At 36.1% G+C, this 21,146-nt stretch overlaps 1 long non-coding RNA gene across 3 annotated transcripts in view; it reads right to left on the bottom strand.

Moving 5' to 3' along the window:
* Window positions 1–247: 247 nt before the first annotated feature.
* LOC140505334 (uncharacterized) overlaps window positions 248–21,146 on the bottom strand; it is a 54,819-nt gene continuing 33,920 nt past the window's right edge. For all 3 annotated transcript variants that reach the window (XR_011967453.1, XR_011967452.1, XR_011967454.1), the window contains 3 exons: window positions 5,759–5,903; window positions 2,770–2,869; window positions 248–568 (listed from right to left, as the gene is read on the bottom strand). This is a non-coding gene — a long non-coding RNA (uncharacterized lncRNA). The remainder of the gene's footprint in view (window positions 569–2,769; window positions 2,870–5,758; window positions 5,904–21,146) is intronic.

Here is a 21,146-nt window from a genome sequence, read left to right as displayed (position 1 = left end):
CCAGCCCTTTGTCCACAATGCAAGTGATAAGTGTGATGTGAGGTTCAAATGAGATAATAGATATAAAGTACTTTACAAATCTTAAAGTGCTATATAAATTCTTCTTCTTATTATTAAGACACCAGACCTGTAGTCTGGTGATAACTTTATTCCTTATGCCTTCTACTAATCTTCTGCTGAGCTTAAGTAATGCTGAGCACTGTAGAGATATCCTGGTAAATGTGCAAAAAAAGTTTATAGATTTAAATTTAAATTTTAATATATTTTATTAACATTTTCTTAAGTGTAAAAAAAAAACAACAAAGCAGTAAACCAAGACATGGTTTGCATAGGTCATCAATTTCTGAGGTATAAATACCCATGCTGAAAATTCAACTATCTAGTTCTAGATGTTTCAAGTTTCCCCCTTATAAGTAACCCACACCATATATATTTCCACAGCATGAATCCAGTTCATATGATTTCAGCTTCTGTCTTTCTTAATTCATCAAAGTCCATCATGAAGTTGGAGAGTATTAAATAGAAGCTTATACTATCTTCATTCCAATTTCCATGATATTTCCTTGTCCTAGGACACAAGAGAGTAAAATAAATTTGATCTTAAAACAGTAGAATTCAATTTTACAATCTTGCCTAAACAAAGATTGTGAAAGATGGGAACAGTAAATGCTGGAAAAGTTGTGGAAAGGCAAGTGGAAAGTAATTTAGAATTATGTAAAAAAAAAACTGGCTATAATGTATATAATCTTTGACCTGGAATTCCAGTGATAGGAGTATATTTCAAGGAGGTCATTGACTAAAACAAAAGTTCCATGTACACAAAAATATTATAGAAACATTTTAGTGCTCTAATTCATTATTGAATAGAGAAATGAAAATTAAAACAATTCTGAGGTACCACCTGATACCTATCCAATTGGCTAAGATGACAAAGAAAGGAAGTGATTAATGTTGGAGTAGATGTGGGAGAATCGAAAAACTAATGCACTATTGTTGGAGTTGTGTGACGTGCTCAGGAGAGCAATTTGGAACTATGCCCAAAGGGCTATAAAACTGTGCATATCCTTTGATCCAGCAATACTCACTACTAGGTCTGTAACTCAAAGAGATGATAAAAAAAAGAAAAGGATCCTCATATGCCAAGCCTAGCGGCCTGTGGGCTACCCGAGTCTTCTTACCTCAGCTCCCGAGGTCTTCGGCTGGCCAAAACCGGATGCTCATATGAGAGAAAGGACGTTCCAGAGTCAAACAAGGGTTGAGCTTTATTTCAGGGATTCAGTTACAAGTGCAGGGGATAGGGGGAAGGAGAGAGATATCTCCCAAAGAGGCAAAGATCTACAATAAGGGCTTAGGAATAAAAGTGTAAGTGGGGAGAGAGGGGGAGGGGGGAGAAAGAGAGAGGAAAGTGAGGAGCCTAGTAAGCTCACACGTGGTCCTTTGCCCAAGAGACTTTTTCAGGCTTTCCTGAACCCACTTAAGCCCTCCGCCGCGTAGTTTACATGTCAATACCGAGCCTGTTAGGAGACAACAGGTGTGTCCAATCCGGGACAACCTTGAGAGCAGGGAGGCTCCACCCATCACGTATCTCCCGGGAAGAGGCGGAAATACCCGAGCTAGCCGAGCTAGCTCGGTCTGACCTTCTCGATTCCCTACTGTTTTTGGAGGACCTCGTAGGAACTCTAAGATTTAGAAGTCCCACTTTTACCTGCCCGAGACCGTCCACACGGAATTGAACTTCCAACCCTAGCACTCATACACAAAAATATTTATTGCAGCTCTTTTTGTGGTGGCAAAGAATTAGAAATTGAAGGGATGCCCATCAGTTGGAGAATGGCTAAACAAGTTGTGGTATATGAATGTGATAGAATGCCATTGTGCTATAAAAATGCTGAGGAGACAGGTTTCAGAAAAACTTGGAAAGACTTAGGTGAACTGATGCTGAGTGAAGTGAGAAGAACCCTGAGAACATTGTACACAGTAGCGACAACACTGTGTGATGACCAACTCTGATAGACTTAACCTACTCAGCATACAATGATCTAAGACAATTCCAAAAGACTCAGGATGGAATATGTTATCCATATCCAGAGGGGAAAAAAACAGACAAAACAAACTATGGAGCCTGAATGCAGTTCAAAGTACACTATTTTCTCTCTCTCTTTTTTCTCTCTCGTGGTTTTTCCTTTTGTCCAGATTCTTCTTTCACTACATGACTAATGTGGAAATATGTTCAGTATGATTGTACCTGTTTAGTCTACATCAACTTGCATACCATCTTGGGGAGGGGGAAAGGAGGGAGAAAAAATTAGAACTTAAAATCTTGTAAAAATGAATGTTGAAAGCTCTTTACATATACTTGGATATTTGGAAAAATACACTATTAGGGGAAAAAAAAGAAGGGTTTTTTTGTAATAGCAAAGAACTATAAAAGCAAAAACCCATAAATTAGAGAATGGCAAACTGTGGCACATGAAAATAAGGCAATATTACTTTTTTGTAAGAAACAATGTATATGATGAATACAGAAAAATATGGGAAGAATTACTTACATGAACTGATACAAAGTGGAGTAAAGAAAGTCAGTAAAATTGTACACAATGACTAGAATAATGTAAATGGAATAGACAACCATGACAAAATAGACAAAAAAAATGAATGTTGTAATATTGTAAAAAACAATTTAAGAGATTAAGAGGTACTTCCCCCCTACTGCTTCCTGAAGTGGGGGTGGGAGAGTCCAAACATGGAGTGAAGCTTATAAGGTCATACTTTTTTCAGCATATTGATTGGTTTTCTCTTCCATCTCCTTTTCTTCCTTCATTCCTTATTTCCAGATATTTATAGCAGTTCCCTTTGTGATGGCAAAGAACTGGAAATGACAAGAATGACTGTCATTTGGGGAGTGACTGAACAAGTTGTGATGTATGTTTGTGATGGAATACTACTGTGCTACAGAAATGATGAGCTTGATGATCTTAACAAAACATGGATAGATTTGCATGAAATAATGAGGAGAGAATGAGAGGAACCAACAGAACATCGTATATAATAACAGCAATACTGTTTTAAGAATAGCTTTGAGCAAGTAAGTCATTTTGACTATTATCAATACCCAAATTAACTATAAAGGACATATGAAAAAAGATACTATCTGTATCCAGAGAAGGAACTGATAAACAGAAGTATATATAGCATAATTTAAATATCTATATTTATATATGCACATATTTGTTTCTAACTGTAGCCCTCCCTAGGGTAGGGAAAGGACAAAGGAAAAAAGTTTACACCATAACTTTATTATATATCTTAAAGGAATAATAGATTTGTAGTTTCAAGGACAAACATTTTAAGTTATACTACATTATAGAAATGTTTGTTTTATTCCATAAATTAAAAATAAAATAAATTTTAAAATATTTATCATAACAGATAGTTCTAAGGAATGGGGAAGGGAAGGTTACATGTAGAAATTTAGGTGATATTAAAACAAAAAAGTCTACAAAAACAAAAAATATCAAATCTTGCCTAAACCACATGAATGCCTCCTTTCAGTTCTGGTTGACACTATAAAAATTAATGTTGAAGTAGATATTTAGAGAGGTTGATGAAGTAAAGCTGTGGTCTCAGCCTTCTAGGCTTATTTAGATCACAGGATCTAAGTAGAAAGGGATCTCATATAGTCCTGTTGGCTTGATGATTCCTACTACAACACCCCTAGAAAGTAGTATCCAGAGTACATATGAAGACAATGTTAAAAATGACAATATATGTTTATATATGCATACACACTATATTTGTCTAAGGAATACATATGGAAAATGAGCAGCATGGTATAGGTCTGGGGTTAAATCATAACAAGAAATACTTGTATAAAGTAGTTAGATAAGGCACAGCAGATAGAATTCTGAACCTGGAACCTGGAAGATTTGCATGGTACATGATTGTGTGACTGTAGGTAAGCTCTCTGAGCTTCTGTTTCTTCATCTGTAAAATGGGGATAGTAAGATTAATAATAGCACCTACCTATGACTTTTGTGAGAATCAAAGAAGGTAATAAATGTAAAGCATTTTATAAACCAGTAAAATGTTAGCTAAAATTATTATTAGAGATAGAGTTGAAGAATTTCTCTGTAGCCTTCAAAATAGGACAGATACTCAACATGTTAAATAGTTTTGATCCTGACTGAAGGTAAAAGAACAATTTAGGGGATATTTAAAATTCTCTCCCAGCCTTGTAATTATGTTACTGTGTGACTTTGTCACTTAAAGGATGATAGAATTCAAATAAAAGAAACAATTTAGATTTTGACAGCTTAATCCTTAAATACTACATTTTCATGCTGGAAATGTCCATTTTAAGAAGATTGCCTTATTGTTTTATAGCAAATGCATCTACTAAATGTTGCTTCAGATTTAAGATAGTTTAAGATAGTTTCACATTTATTTATGTTTTAAATTTATGGAATAAATAACAAGAATTTTCATAATACAGTATAATAAAAAAGACTGTACATGATACTACAAATCTATTATGTGCAAGTCACTATTCTTTTTAAATATATAATAAAGTTATCATGTATATTTCTTTTTTGTTCTTCCCCCACCCCAGATGTCTACCATTCAACCATGATAGCACAGTGCCCAATTCAGAACTAGAACTTAATAAATGCTTGTTTTGCGTCCCCCATTCTCTCAACAGAACTCAATCTACAAAGGTTCAGCCTCTGTCCTACTAAGATTGTGGCCCTAAATCTACAAAATATCCCCAATTGTACTATATTTGGATATCCTATCTGTTTCTAATGGCTAATAAGAGCTACCTGGGAAGAAATAAATACCTCAAATGGATCCCGAATTGGGTTTGTTGTTGTTCAGTCATGTCCAACTCTTTGTGACCTTATTTGGGATTTTTTCATTCAAAGATACGGGAGTAATTTTCTACTTCCTTCCTTCCTTTTACAAATGAAGATATTTAGTCAGAGTTTAAGACATTTGCCCAGGATCACACAGCTAGTATATATCTGAGGCAACATTTGAACAATGAAGGTGAGTCTTCCTGACTTCAAGTAAGATGCTCTGTCCACTGAGCCACCTAGTTGCTCCCCTGAATTTGGCAGTCACTAAGTATTTAGGATTTAGAGAAGTAAAAGGTAGCTTGTAAGTTTTCAATTGTTTGACTGTTATACAATGGCAAAGACTACAATTTTCTTACCTACCTGGAAGCTTTACCCAATGCCTACTAAACATGGAATATGAAAGACTTAATAACTTAGTTACATAATTTTTTCTTCCAATAATGAAATTTTATGAGTCCTTTATTATGCAGCAACTTTCATTCATAGATATCAAAGCACATTAACAATGTTTACTAATTAACCTTCTCTATGCCTCCTAGATTACCTCACTTCAAAGTGGACATTTTGTTCTTTCATTTTGTATTTCTTTATTCATCCTTTTCTATGGGGTGAATTCAATGTTTTATAACACATACGAGAAACTAGTGTCATTTTCAAGTAGCTCCAGTTATGCCAAATGAAGTTAAGTTTCCCACAAATGCTTAAATAAAGGTTAGTGATTAGTATTACTGAACTTGTTTGGCTTTGGGATAAAGAAAAATAGCTTAAGTGATGGTTTTTATTTCACTTCAGAGGGTTTCAAAAGCTTATGATAGCTAATGAACTTCATCAAATTTCTCATAAAGTTGTCCTCAGGCTACAGGTGGAAAACTAAGGTGTAATGAGATCTGAATCATACTCACCAGCAGAGAAGACAATATTGTATCTTCTTGGTCTTAGACCTACTATTTCCACCACTTGTAAGGCCTGGTCCTTGGTACTTACAATCTTTAGAGCACTCAGGTATCCAGCCATCACAGTGAAGTCCAGAAGATCTGAGTTCAAATCCTGTATCAGACATTTATTAGCTGTGGAAAATCACATAACCTTTCTATGCCCCAATTTTTTATCTGTAAAATGGGAATAATAATAACACTTTTCAAGATTATGAGGACTGAATGAAATAATGTATAACAGGTTTTTAATAAAATAACTTTAAAGTTATTTTAAAAAGTCCCCTTAAAGCACTATTTCTTTAGACCCGATAAACTCTTAAAGTCTCTAAAAAAAAATAAGGCATTATTAACTAGATGTAGAAACATTATAGGTGAACACACAGGACAAAGAAGAGAAAACCTTGACAAAATAAAATCCTTTTGAATTAGGATCAGAGAACTCTAATCCTTAAAATATTCACTCATACCCCTTGCCTATTGGGCTTTATGCTGCTGCAAGAAAGCACAAGTAGAAACGTAGAACTGTTCCCAGAACCTTTCTAGCTTTGGAAACTTTGGTAGCACCCCCATCCTACTCTTCTCTTGCCCCACAACACCAAGAAAGAATCATTTTGTTTTCCATATGGACCTAGTCCTAGGGTAGGAACCCTCAAAGCTTCAAAGACTTTGTCTGGTACAAAATCCTTACCCTGCAAAAAACATTAGATATGGAGTTGTTTGGTTGGTTCGTTGCTCTACCATGTATCAGGCACAAACAGTCCATGTGAATATTTGGGACAGATTTTCTAAATTTGTGCATCTTGTGTTTCTTTTGAGCTACTTCAATTCTGTTTTGCTCAAAGAGCACAGCATCTTCTCGAATGTGGGCATGCCATGCTGAACAGTCCTATGCCAGTGTTTCTCCCATGTCACACAATCAATACCAAAGTTCTTTAAGAGAAACCTTGAGAACATCCTTGTATCACTTCTTCTGACCACCATGTGACATTCACGATCAATGTTTCCATAGAAGGAAAGCAGGAAAGTCAAAGAAAGAACTAGAGCAAGAAGTTAGCATATATGGGGTAGCAAGTCTGGATAAAGATGGTTTTAAATCCACTTAAGGCTAATCCTGTCCTCCCCTAAGATTACATGAAAAAGGGATGTGATGTAGGGAACCCAAATCAGCTAATTCAGAAGAAAGCTTTGGGATTCTATCCGTAAGGGACAGAGGCAACTAGGTGCAATAGATAGAACCATGGGCATGGAGTCAGAAAGACCTGATTTTAAATCTAGCCTCAGATACTTATTAGCTGTATAACCCTGGGAAAATCAGTTCACCTCTGTCAGCCTCTGTTCTCAACTCTAAATTAGGGATAATAATAATAGGTTCCTGTGAGCACCAAATGAGGTAATATTTATAAAGTATTTAGCACAGTAACTAGAACATAGTAGGTGCTTAATAAATGCTGATTCCATTCCATTTTATCAATAAAGGGAAATAATCAGAAAGTGTGTGATGGGAAAATGTAAGATAAAAAAATTGACACAACCAAGATTTCAAAAGAAAAAACCCACATTATTAACAGACAAATTAACAAAAACGATGCTGAAATTAGGAGTACCCAATACACAAAGCTCTTTTAAGTAAATATTACAAGATAAAAGAAAGTAAAGTAATGCTTGATCAAAAAAAAAATAACTCATCCTATGGACTCCCAAGAAATTATGGAAAAACATCAATAAACTAAGAATTGTTTGAAATGAAAATAAAATCCATAAAAAACAAAGTAGGAACAAACATGTCAGAATTAAGATCTTTTAATTAAGAAAAAACTCAATTAGAAAATCAGGAAGAAATAGATTTACAATGGAGAGTTTCCTAATGAACCAAAAGAGAGATTAACAAATTTGGAATACAAAATATATAACTCGAAACCTGTAAGGAGAGAAGCAAATGACAGTAATATTAAAATAATAACACTTGATCTCTCTACAAACAAAAATGTTCACTTTGAATTCAGGTTGCACCAAAATAGCTTAAGAGTCATATGTATTCCAGAAAGACCATGATAAATTTAAAATTTGAAGACCATAATGCAGGAAAGAAAAAGAAATAAAATTGCCCAGTCTTCCCAAATATGGAAAACAAACCATAAATCCAAAGAATCCACAAATTGCCACCAGGAGGAAAAAAACCTTAAAAAAAAAAAAACCCTAAATGAACAACAACAAAACCCTTCTCTTTCAAACTGACAGACACACAATTTAACAAAATGGTTAGATTAAACAATTTCAATGACAAACAAAAAAATTCTGCATCAAGGAGAAAAACCTTCAAATATAAGGGAAAGAAAAATCAGATTATACAAGCTTATTGTGCACCTGCAAGAAAAAGCAAAAGGAATTAAATGAATTCAAACTATAATGCCAAATGATGCATCATGCAAATCTGAACCTAATAATCAATGAAAAAATGTCAATATTTAGGAAATAGATGCATTTGAAAAATTTCTGTGGACGAAGAAGTATATGTGAACATATCAGAAGAAAACATGATTATAAGGAAAGATTTGGTATATAAAAATGATAATCAGATACAAAGCATATTATCAAGTTCTTGAATGTACAGATACTTTTTAAGGGATATGAACAATTCTTATGGTTTTATCCCTTTATTAATAGATAGATAGATAGATAAAGATAGATAGATAGATGATAGATAGATAGATAGATGATAGATAGATAGATAGATAGATAGATAGATAGATAGATAGATAGATGATAGATAACTTTATAGAGGCATAATGAAAAAAAAACAACACTGGATATGGAGTCAGAGAGTTGGAGTTGGAGTCCCATATCTGCTGGTTTTGATTGCTGCATAATTTAATCAGCTAGACTCAATTACTTCATCTATAAAATGGAATGTGTCTGGGAGGAGGCTGAATTAGAGGTCACCAAGTCCTTTTCTAGATGGTTACATAGCTGAGGCATGGAGAACAATATGATCAGTCAGAAGTTGGGAATGAAGGACTAGAAACAACCCTTTTCTTCTATCTTGTGACTAAGAAGTATTTATTATTTGAGTCTACCTGCAAGGTTAATGATAGTGGCCAGATTTTGAATAACAAACTAGACATTCTTCAAGCATAGCTTGACAGTGTAAAGACAAGATTTCCTGATCTTCAACTGCATTCTTCAAAGATAACAGATTTCCTTGAGGCAAGAATAAAACAGTGATTAGCAGAACTGGATTTCTAAACCTAAATCATTACTGATCAGCTGAATTAACTGAATTTCTACACTAAGTTCAGAGAAAAAGAACCATGACTTAGGCAGTCACAATACAAAATAAATTAACTGTAAAATAACCTTTGCCTTACTATATTCCAAGTTCTCTGCTTCTTTAGAGGGATGGCTACTAAATTGCATATGATCCTGACTGTGGCCGCTTAGTACTTCAATTTTGTCTTTCCAGCTGTTAACAGTACTTTTCTTGGACCCCAAAATTCTGGTTTTAGGCTCTGATAGTGCTAGAAGTTTTCACTTGGGGTTTATTACAGGAAGGGAAAAAATTCTTTCTATTCCCAATTTGCTACTTAAATCTAGACATTTTTAAAGGACTTTTGGAAATATGATGCTGGGACTCTTTTTTTGGTAATGACATTGAGGTAGTCCAATGATTTTTATTTTTTTTCCCTTTGATCTTTTTCCATATCAGTTGTTTTTGCTAAGAGACGTCTGACATTTTGTTCTACATTTTCAGTCTTTTAACTTTGTTTTAATATTTCTGGTTGTCTTATGGAGTCATTGGTTTTTATTTGGTTCATTTTAATTTTCACAGTTTTTTTTCCTTGGGAAAGATTTTCTTTCTCTTATATCAAGCTGCTAATTCTTTTTACAACTCTTTCTTCCATTGCTCTCATTTCTTTTTCATTTCTCTCCTCAAGTGTTCTCTTTTCATTTATTAAAAAAATTCTCAACTTCTAGAAACTCTTGCTTTATCTTTCAGGAATTGTAGTTGATTTTTTGCTAAGCTGTTTTTCTCTGAGGTTTTGCTTGTAGATGTGCTGCAGTCATTCTCTTCTGAGTTTGTGCCTTCAACTTCCTTGTGATCATAATAGTTCTTTATGATAGAATTATTTTTTTTTTGTTTGCTCATTCTTATAGTCTGCTTCATGACTTTAGACTTAATGTTAGAGTTGAGTTTTGCCCAGCTTATGGAGGGAAAGTCTGTCCTGTTCTTGATGCTGCTTTCTTGAGGCATAGAATGCTGATTATTCCTGGCTGTCAAGGAAAAACTAGGTCCCTAAAAGCTTTTATTGCTCCTAAAACAGTCTGATCCGCTTATTTCTGCTACCTATTCTAAGCTCTGAAAATTGCTGACATGGCTTTGGGTCTAAGCAACAGTAAAGTACTGTTAGATTCTGCTGCTATCTATCAGCCAGCTGGAGAGCTCTATAATTTCAAAATAACAGAAATGTAAGCTCCCCTTCATTCTGGAATTCCTCCTCTGGTTTTTCTTCTTCAGGGTAGGCTAGATCCTGAAATTGAAACCCCCTACTTTTCTCCTTTGGGTCTGAACCACACCATGCTGCTACTTTTTGAACATCCTCCTTTCTCTACACATCATGCATGTTTTTTCTTTCCAGAAACCTTACCACCATGCATAGGTCCTCTTCTCACTATACCCTGGATCTGTAATGAGGAACTGGGTAGTGGACCACAAAACTGTCCATTGGCAACTCTCCATCACAGTGTCATGGTTTCAGTTTTGTGGTGCCCAGCATGGGTCTGGGACTCCCTCTTGCCTTGGTGCATTACCTCTCCCTGGGCCTTGGAGTGTTCATGGCTAAGATGTTCTTAGCTAGACCCTATTGTCCAAATTCTGTAGACATCTCTGCCTGTCTCCCTGGACAAATGACTCATTGTGGCTTTTTCTAGATTTCCCCTGTAGGGTTCAATCTGGAACATTTTTTTACCTCTGTTTTTATAGAGGGGAGCTCAGTTACACTGCTTCCTATAACTCTTCCATTTTGATTCACTCATTTTCTACTCATGTACCACCAAACCAAGGAATTACTATAATCAGACTACATGAATATATGTATATGTACATGAATAGATGTATTCATAGATGTATGTAATATACCAATTAAATAAAAGAGTTCCTCTTTACTGATTCATATACAGGCAAATAATTTATGCATAATGGAAATCATATCAAAAGTTGAACATATGTGGGTAGATTTTTTATTTAAATATTGCGGCTAAAACTGAACATGATGTGAGGAAGAATATTTGCCTCAGCACACTCAGATATGTACTCTCCATTCTTTATTGTTGTTACACAACATCTCTCTCATGCCCTTCTCTATTTCTTTCCTTTCAGTAGTAAGTTCAAAGAAATAAAAGTTTCCAGTTAATCAAAGCAAAGATTTTTCTTTATGTTATATATTTGAAGTTTTCTTCTATCATTTTTTAATATTAAATCTACAAAATTGCAGTATCTATCAGCTTTTAAGTTAACTTAAAATAGTTTGAAAAAATTTGAATTGTGTTTAAAAACCTCAGTTTAATCTTTCATTAAAAATTTAATATTTAAAAAATTTAATACTTAAATTTTAAAACTTTAAATTTAAAATTCTATTTTTAAAATTTACTCTTTTTCAATTTTATCCTTAGCTATAACACATTTTTTTAACCAATATAGAATCCTTAATAGCTAAATAGATTCATTTCATGAAATTATGTATTTCAGACACTATACTAAGTCCTAGGGTAGAAGCAAGGCTTACATACAAGACAATTTTGCTTTTCTGTAGTTTACAGTCTAGCAGGAGTATATGACACATATACAGACAACTAAAATACACAATAACATATGTTAAGTTATTAAAGAGTGTAAAGCAAAGTAAATTTTACTGTGTGTGAGATCCAATGGTAAATGTTATTGATATGAAGGATCACAGAAGGCTTCATTGACTAGGTGGCATTTGAGGTGGGATTTAAAAGATGGATAGGAATTCATCAGAGAAAAAGCATGTGAAGTATTTGTAATAGTGTGAACGAAGGTATAGACACAGGGGCATACAGGATGGATATAGTGTTTTGAGGATATAGAAAACGTCTCATTTTCTTTGGAACATATAGGAGCAACTAATATAAGATATGATTGGACAGGTAAGGTTAGCCAGACTATGGAGGACCTTGAATGTCATGCCAAAGTCCTTGAACTTTACTTGGGATGTGATAAGGAGTTGCTGAAGATACTTGAGTAAACTAGTAGCTTATCTGAAATTATGCTTATAAAAATACTTTGACAGTGAAGTTTATTAAATGTTTATATCTACATACCTGCCTTGCCATAGTATTATATCCAACTTCCGTCCTCTAAGTCATTAGATACCTGTGGACCTCTTCTTTGTGACGGCTACTTCATGGTCCCAACACAGAAAATTCAAATCATTAGAAAGTCGCATATTGTTTCCATACAGTTTGATTTGTGGGATGGGGGCTCTCTCTAAATCAGGGCTTCTTAAATACTTCTATTCCTGACTGCTTTTCATGTTTTGGCAGCCTTGGTTGATGTTTCACAGCCTGAGGGCATGCACACTGCAAAGTACACATGCTTTGTGTTCAGAACCAAGGCTACAGTGAAGTTGCATAATGCCAAGTGAGCAAGCACTGCCAGAAACACCTCAGATTCAATATACATTTGATTTTCAAATAAATTTTGGCTGTCACACATTCAGAAGCCTTTAATGTTCCCAAATTTTTCATGACCCCATATGGGATTGCAACCCACAGGTTGAGAAGGGCAACAGATGATATTTTGTTATGGCTAATATGAACATTAGTTTGCGAGGTAGTGTGGTACACTAGATAGAGCCTTTCATTTAGGATCAGAGGATTTAGGTTTGACTCCCAGAAGACTTGGCTTATACTCTCAGCTTGGTAATTTAGTATCTGTGGGATGCTGGGCAAGTCACATTATTTCTGGGTCTCAATCTTCTCATCTGTAAAATGGTATGAGGGCTGGACTAACGCCTCTGTTAACTCTAAGTCTCTATTTCTATGACTTTCTCAGCTCTAGATTTGTGATCCTATGAATTTTCTAGATGTATACTTTGAAGTAAAAAAAGAAAGTCACTTTGGAGGATTTTGGAACCTATATGGCCCAAGATTTAAAATCAGTCACTGATGTTCTCAAAAACCTTCCATTAAGATCCTCCTCCATTATTTCATTATGGAATGGAATTGGCCTTATAGACACAAAGGATAGAGAGGAGACATTTAAACTTTAGTAGGTCCTACCAACCTAGAAAGTCTTCAAATAAGGGTCAGAAGATGGACTGTGTGTATGACATCTGAGACCATCCTAGTTCAAATAGATTTGGTGCACAGTGTACGGTGATGATTTTTTTTTCATTTCCAGAACTTTCAAGTATGATCTGTCAAGCTGTAAAGAACATGCTACATGCCTTCTTGGAGGGACAATCCACAAAGATAAAAGCACAGATCATTGAAGAATTGAAATAGCCTTCAAGACATTCTGCTCATACATGATCAAGGTTGATTGTCCTGAGAGTAATATAAATAGAGCAAAATAGTTTTTCAAGGCTGGGTCAATAAACAGAGAACTTCCCATTTAGACTTCCGCTAAACTCATTTTTAAATTAAATTACAACATTGCACATACAGATAGTGTGCAATATCTAAAGAACAAACACATAACTTAAATGATAATTATGAATTAATAGTTAACAAACAAGGGTAGCTAGTGGTCTATTAGATTGAGTACCACGTCTAGAGTCAGGAAGACCTGAGTTCATATTTGACTTCAGACACGTACTAGCTATGTGACCCTGGACAAGTCACTTAACCCTGTTTGCTTCAGCTTCCTCATCTGTAAAATGATTTGGAGAAGGAAATTGCACACCACTCCAGTATCTTTGCCAAGAAAACCCTAAATGGATTATGAATTGGTAGACATAACACAACTGAAATGACTGAACAACAAACAGTTGATAAATGGTTATTAATGACTGCTATATGCAGTGCAAAATTCTAGGATGGGTACTGGAGGAGACTGAATTGTCTTTACTGGATTGGCAAGATTGCCAACAGACACCGATACCTTTTGCTCTCTCTTTGCAGCATTTGTAGAGCCTTTTTGAATTTACTGTAGCTGCAAAACTCAACATTAGTTACTAGAGAATCATTTTAGAATTTGGAAAGGAAGATGAAAAGAGAATGGACTAAAAAAAGACTCAGTAGGAAATGCTGTTCACATGGGAGGCACACAGGCTGTACTCCAAGGTAGGGTAGAAGTAATGGGGCTTCATTTGCCATAACTTATCCAAGAGTAAAAATTGGAAATGTGAGTCCTCAGGTATTAAAACATTTTGTACATCTGCCAAGATGAATTGCATCTCCAACCAGCAGTAGAATGAAAATGCTCTGACTATGCTTGGGGCATATTGCCATGGTCAATTTCATTATAAAAGAATGACCATCCCCCAAAACATCAGTAGCAGCGGTAGCAGTATACTAAAGCTCCAAAGGAATGAGTCTACAAAGCTGGGGAGCAGTAGAGAGTTTCCGTGGATGAAAGGTGAATTTAATAGTCATTCTGGAGAAGCATAGGCAGGCTTCCTTTCAAAAGGGTCTAAGTCACTAAAAGACCCTAAAATTATTCCTTTCCCTAGGAAAACTCAAAGCTATTGAGGAATTAGAATTCCAGGGCAGAATTTTCTATTACAGCTACAGATTTTTAATCTTTGTGGAGAGAAATATGGAGAAAGAGAGTGAGCAGAAGTTCTAGCAGTGACAGCAGTAAATGAAGGATGTTTTCCAGAAAAATAACTTTAAACCCCCTCCTCTTTTCCTTTCCTTGGCTCATCATTTGGTCTATTAAGAGAATCTCACAAGTAGTGTTTGAATTATACCTACTTAGAGAAACCACTGGAAGAGAGGTAAATTTGCACTACTTTTTATTTCTCCCTTTTTTTCACCTCATGCAACAGGAGGCATGGTTCATACATCAGTGTTTATTATTATAATTTTTTGTAATTATTTGTATAAATAATATTTTTATAGATAAAGGTAAAAATGTTTTATTTGTATACTGATATGGTGGATTTTGCTATTAAGAATGAAATATGAGAGGTGGGGAGGAGGAGGGGGAGTTCCAACTGGCTGAGAAATCACCTTTTTAGCTAACTTGTCAAAACAATCTGTGGTCTCAGAGTTAAATGGATTTTATTAATGATGTATATATTTAAGTTTTCTAACTTTGCAGAGAAGTCAGGATCATTGTCTGGGATGAACACCTTAAAACAATCTCATTATCTCCAAGCAGTGAGATCTCTGTTCACCTTCAGGTGTTCTCTACCCCAATACCATCACTATCTCCTAACCTCCACTCAGGATAGAAAGAAGAGGAAGAGAACTCTAGAGAAGATCATACCTTCAGTTGGCTTCAGTGAATGTAGATTGAGGGAGAATCAATTCTATCCACTGCCTTGAAGGTAGGGGAATGAAAATCCTCAACCAAACTTCCCTACACAATGAAGTCTATCTGCTAGGCATTCATCATATACAGTCAAAGCATAAGAATATGGCCAGCTTCAAAGTCCTGACAGTAATGCCTGCAGAGAAGTAGCAAGGGAATTCCTAGATCATGCCATGGAGCCAGGGGAGATAGAATCGATGTCAAAGTTAAACACAGTAGGCTGCCAGGTAATAGTCATGATGTCTCAGATAAGATTTCTTTTTTCAGCCATGACACAAGGCTGAGAGCACTGATTCCTAAATATGCCCCAATCTTAACGTTTTCACTCTCCTCTATTGTTCTGTTATCACTGAGGAATATTGAAGGTCAGGGGTTAAGGGAGAGGCAGGGAGGGGACAGGGAGCTTGAGGGTTCAGCCCATAGGTTGCTAGACCTGGAGCCAGAAAAACTGAGTTCAAATTTGTGCGAGCCCAGGCAAGTCACTTAACTCTCTCTTCCTCAGTTCCCTCAACTGTGAAATAGGGGTTTTAGTAGTGACACTTCACGGAGTTGCTGTGAAAATCAAAAGAAGTAATATTTATAAATGTGATTAGCACTGTGTGTCTTACATAGTAGGCACTATTATGCTTATTCCCTTTCCCTTTCCACGTGCCCTGTCTTCCCACTTTTATTAGTTTAAATAGAATTTTTTTCTGTGGAATTGACTATTTTGCATCATTAGAATCCCTGCATTTTTTAGAACTGAGAACTGACAGCTTTTTTTCTCATCTGAAAGTAAGAATTATAGATACTTTTAACAGTTAGGATAGTATGCAATATATCTTTTGTATCCTAGACAATCAGTGAAAATATTAAAAAAATGGTTTTGCAATCCAATCTAAATCTGAGCTGACGGGTAGTAGAAAACTGAAGTGAGAAGATCAACAGTTCAAGGCTTGGCTCAGCTACTTAATTGTATGACCTACTACAATTCATTTTGGCTTTCAGTAGCAGTAAGCACCCAATATACCCATGGGGGCCTTCTATCACAGGTTCTTAGATCTGCATTTATAAAAGGAAAGACATCTCTTGAGGGGTCAACAATTACTTTAATCAAGCGTATGTATTATTCACTTAGTACAGGGGAAATAAGGCATCACCCTGAACTTCAGAGAAAAGTACAGAGAAATCTAAATCAACAGATGGTGCTTCCAAACTGTCTGACATACATTACAAATTAACAGATAACTGTCTGACCATACATATACAGTTACCAAAGAGGGAAGCACCAATATCTGGGTTTTCAAAGCTGGGGGGGGGGGGGGCTCCTTAGCAGCTTCCCTGAGTCTCATTTGGCCAAACAAACACTTCCAGTCATTAAGCACCAAAGTAAAACCTCACCCTCAGAGTATTTATACCTTTTTATAACCAGAAGGCATCACAACTCTTGAGAATCAGTGCCTCATTAGAAAATTAACAAAAGATGTGGGCGTTCCTACATATCTTCTCTAATAAAACTCCCCTTAATGGGTTGCCCCATTAATGGGTGGGGAAGATCTTCCCATTAAGAAGCAAAATATTAACAATAAGCAAAAATGCATTACCAATACACTTTCTTAAATATAATTGTCTCATCTGTGAAGTGGGTATAATTGGAGGTAAGGTAGGTGCACACCCGTAATGTGGATCACTTCAGCTCAAGAGGTCTGACCTGCAGTGGAATAATGAATTTTCTCACTAAGTTCACAATTAATATAGGCAGCTTCCAAGTAGTTAAGGGTGGGAGTGGAGCAGACACCATATTGTCTAAGGAGGGGCTAACTCACCCAGGTCAGAAGTGGAGTAAATCAAAATTCTAATTCTGATTAGAGTGAAATCAGTAGTGGTGGCTTGTGCACTTTCAGCCTAGAGAAGATAGAGAGACCCAGTCCTCAAGACAGAAATGGGGATAAAAAGAGTAATGACCCCTAATGGATAAATATAGTGAAGGTGGATTATTCTACTTAATTTCAGATTGTTGACATCTACTCTAGTAAAGGCATTGAAGTTCTGGTTGCATGTTAAATTTATTTTCCTAATAATGAGAAAGGAGCAGCTGTCAGATTTTAGCAGTAGTCTAAATAACTACTCTTTTAAAAAAAAATAGGGGTCAATAAGAAAACCTATATCACAGGACTGTAGGGAAAAATCACTAGTAAAAGTTAAGTATAGACAGAAGTTCTTTTTGACATTTTAATACATTACCACATATTTGGAAAGTATCTACCTCATAGAAAGTGCTATGGGTGATGCTAGGAGCTCAAGATCAAGCTGAAAGACTGAAAATCTAGTTCATTTAAGTAAGGATTACCTTTTAATATGATCTTCTTTCTCTTTGGAATCTTCTTATTGTTCTTTTCCCCAGAATGATCAGAATGGGGCTTTTTCAAGGACATGTTAATGTAACTTTAAGTTGTGTTTGCACACTTGCTTTAGAAAGCAGTGCGGCCTGGAAGACATGTGATAGCTTCAAATAGCAGGATTGCTCTTTGTCATTTAATTTAATGTTTAGGAAATATGACAACTGAACACTGGAGGTGACTTTACATGGCTTACCCACCTGTGTTGAGGGTTAAAAGGAAACTGTTTCAGACCCAGACAGAAATTTTTCCATTATTTCCCACGTGAAGACACTCATTTTTTTCCTAATTGGGAAGAACTGAAGGTAAAGGCAAAGAAATTTCAACAAGGCAATTCACAGAGCAAAGAGAGTACCCTCTTAAGTGAAATTCATAAAAACTGAGATAAACAGGATACTGATGGGTTGACAATGGCATTCTTTTGCTCTCTGAACTCAAGTGGTTTTCTCTTGAAAGCTCAAACACTGGAAAGGGTGGCCCTTTTTGTTCCTTATAGAAACATCTTGTGCTAAGAATGCCTTTGTTCACCCAGCTGATGTTTAAATTAGAAATATCCATAATTCTGTTTTTGCAACACAGCATGCTTCTAGTAGATTTTTTTGTGCATGGAAAGAGAAACAATATTGAATTTCACTTTATATAGAAGGCACATGAGTAAGTCTAAAGTAAATTTCCCAATTCAACAATCCTTCATTAAGTGCCTACTAATATAGTATACAAAAGGCACTGTAAAAAATAAAGCTTATTAGTTTGTGGAGAAATTATTGCATAGCTATGATTTTATTATTTTAATTTTGGATTTGATATATAATTTCATTGGTATAGGAAAGACCCTTAGACATCTCCTCTACTAATGTAAACTGGCATTCTATATGTAACTTGAGTTACCTAGGGCAGTGAGATGTTAAGCAATTTGCCCAGGGTCATATAGGTAAAGATATCATACCTCCAGAATCTGAATCCACATCCTCCAGATTCCAAGGTCAGCTCCCTACCCATTATGCCATATTGCCTCTCAGTTTACATGTTTATAAAAAGTTATGCTTTCCTCCTTAGAAGGCAACTTCTCTCCTAGGGATATTGCCATGGAGACTTGGTTAGGTGGGAAAGCCATTACCAGGTGTCACCCAGAATCCCCCAAATTTCTAAGGCTAATTCCTCATGCCTCTCTTGCCAAGAGATTGTTGTTGTATTCATCTTTCGTTTCTGAAGAAGACCATGCCATCAGAAAAATGGTGACATGACTTGCACTTGACTTTGTTTTGAGTGAGGGAGTGCTGTGCAGGTTACCAGCCTCACTTCTCTTCCTAAATTATCTGGATCCAGTGACCAGATATTCCTCAGAATGACTGGAGATGGCCCAGGATGCAATGCGAGACCTTGGCTCCTCTTGCCAAGAGAGCAAAAAATGCAAAGGGCTAAGAGTTGCCCCTTTGACAGAAAGCACAGAAAGCAAGTGGAAGTAAGACTTTGGTGTGAAGAAGAGTGTTCATGGAAGTACAGAAAGATATATTCAGGCCGAAGAGCCAGACCATCCAGGAGCCTAGAGAAGGTAGATCCAGACCAGCAAACAGATTACTGAGACTACAAGAAGCAAAGTCCATGGTACTCATCTGTCCCCTGCCCACTTAGAGCACTGCCTGAGGAAGCTGGCTCTGCTTAACTGTCCAACCACTTTCTTCCTGGTTCCTCCTCTTACTGGTAGGAAGCAAGGGTAGGGAGAGGGTGGAAATTCCACCAGCACTGACTGTATATTCTAACACCAACTGCCACAATTTCTTATAAATGCTTGTTAAATTCTATGGTATTTGAAGTAGTGATCAGAGTGGTCTTTGGAATGTCAGGTTGAACTGTCATTGACTCTTCATGACTCTCTGGGCTGTACTGTCCATGAGACTTTCTTGGCAAAGATACTCAGTGGTTTGACATTTCATTCTCCAGTGAATTAAGGCGAATAGAGATTAAGTGACTTGCCAAAGGTCATACAACTAATAAGTATCTAAAGTCATATTTGAACTCAGGTCTTCCTGATTTCAGGCCAGAACTTTTTCTACTAAGCCACCCAGCTGCCTCTCAGATTGGGTTAGGGGACAGCCAATCAGAGAGACACATTCTACAATTTTAGAAATATCCCAAAGTTTGTTCATTCATAACCCAGGCTGATTTTTTTCTACTAAAATACATACACTCAATAAGAAAAACAAGCGAGGACAGTGAGATGTGGAAGGTGGTTTGTTTGTTTTACCACACATCCCTGCACACCCACGGCAAACACTTACCTAGATCTATACATTTGTAATAACTTCATTTATTTTTCAGGGGTTAATCTGTATCTAGAACAGACCAATTTTTGGTGAGATGGCTGATAGCACTAGATAAAAAAGCTAGTGCCCTGCACCCATGGATATTAAGAGACTCAAATGAGATAACATATGGAAAGCACTTTGCAAACCTTCAAGTGCAATATAAATGCCAGTAGTTGTAGTAATAGTAGTAGTACTAGAAGCAGTAGTCATAATAATAGCAGTAATAGCTGTGCTGTTGTCATTGCGATTATTGTGCTGATTTCTATCATGTAAATAATCACACTGAAATTTAGGAATGGGCTGTCATAGAGCAGTTGGGGCTGGCTTCCATACACCCTATCTATGCCATAAATTGATAAGTAGAAATGATGAGGTAATCACGTGAAGAAAAATCTTTACTGATTTAGAAAGAAATGCTCACAAAATTTTATAGCAATCAGTGACTTCATACTGAACTTTTCTTTCTGTCACCTCTGAATAACATAGCATTTAAATCTCACATAGCACATTCTTTGCAGGATGGCATACCAAAAGCATGTTGGACTAAGAGACAGTGGAGTCCTGGACATGAACCGTGACATCTACCATCTATGTAACCCTTTTCAAGTCGGGACGTCAGTTTCCTCATCTGTATAAAGAGAATAATAAATGATGTGGTATCCGCATCATAGGGCTATAGTGAAAATAAAACAAGATGTATGTAAAACATTTTTGTATATAAACACGTACAAGGGTATAGATGTGGGTGTGTATTATGTTACCCATGTGATGTGGATCACAGGGAGGCATGATTAGATATCTCTAATTTCCTGCTGTCATATTTCTCCAAGGAAGATTTTGATTTCTGTCAGGAGAAGAAACAGGTCCCCAATTGATAGTCAAAGGATATGAAGAGGCAGTTTTCAGAGAAAGAGATTAAAGCTATCAATAGTCATATGAAAAAATGTTCTAAATCACTATTGATTAGAGAGACGCAAATCAAAACAACTCTGAGGTACCACATTACACCTATCAGATTGGCTAACTGTTGGAGAAGATGTGGGAGAATTAGAACACTAATTCATCGTTGGTGGAGCTGTGAGCTGATCCAACCATTCTGAAGAGCAGAGAACTATGGAACTATGCCCAAAGGGCTACAGAAATGTGCATACCCTTTGACCCAGCAATACTGC

The sequence above is a fragment of the Notamacropus eugenii genome, chromosome 5 (genome assembly GCF_028372415.1).
Source record: "Notamacropus eugenii isolate mMacEug1 chromosome 5, mMacEug1.pri_v2, whole genome shotgun sequence".
NCBI classification, from domain to species: Eukaryota; Metazoa; Chordata; class Mammalia; order Diprotodontia; family Macropodidae; genus Notamacropus; species Notamacropus eugenii.
The sequence above is the reverse complement of the archived record's forward strand: the minus strand, read 5'-3'. Positions and strand labels throughout refer to the sequence as shown.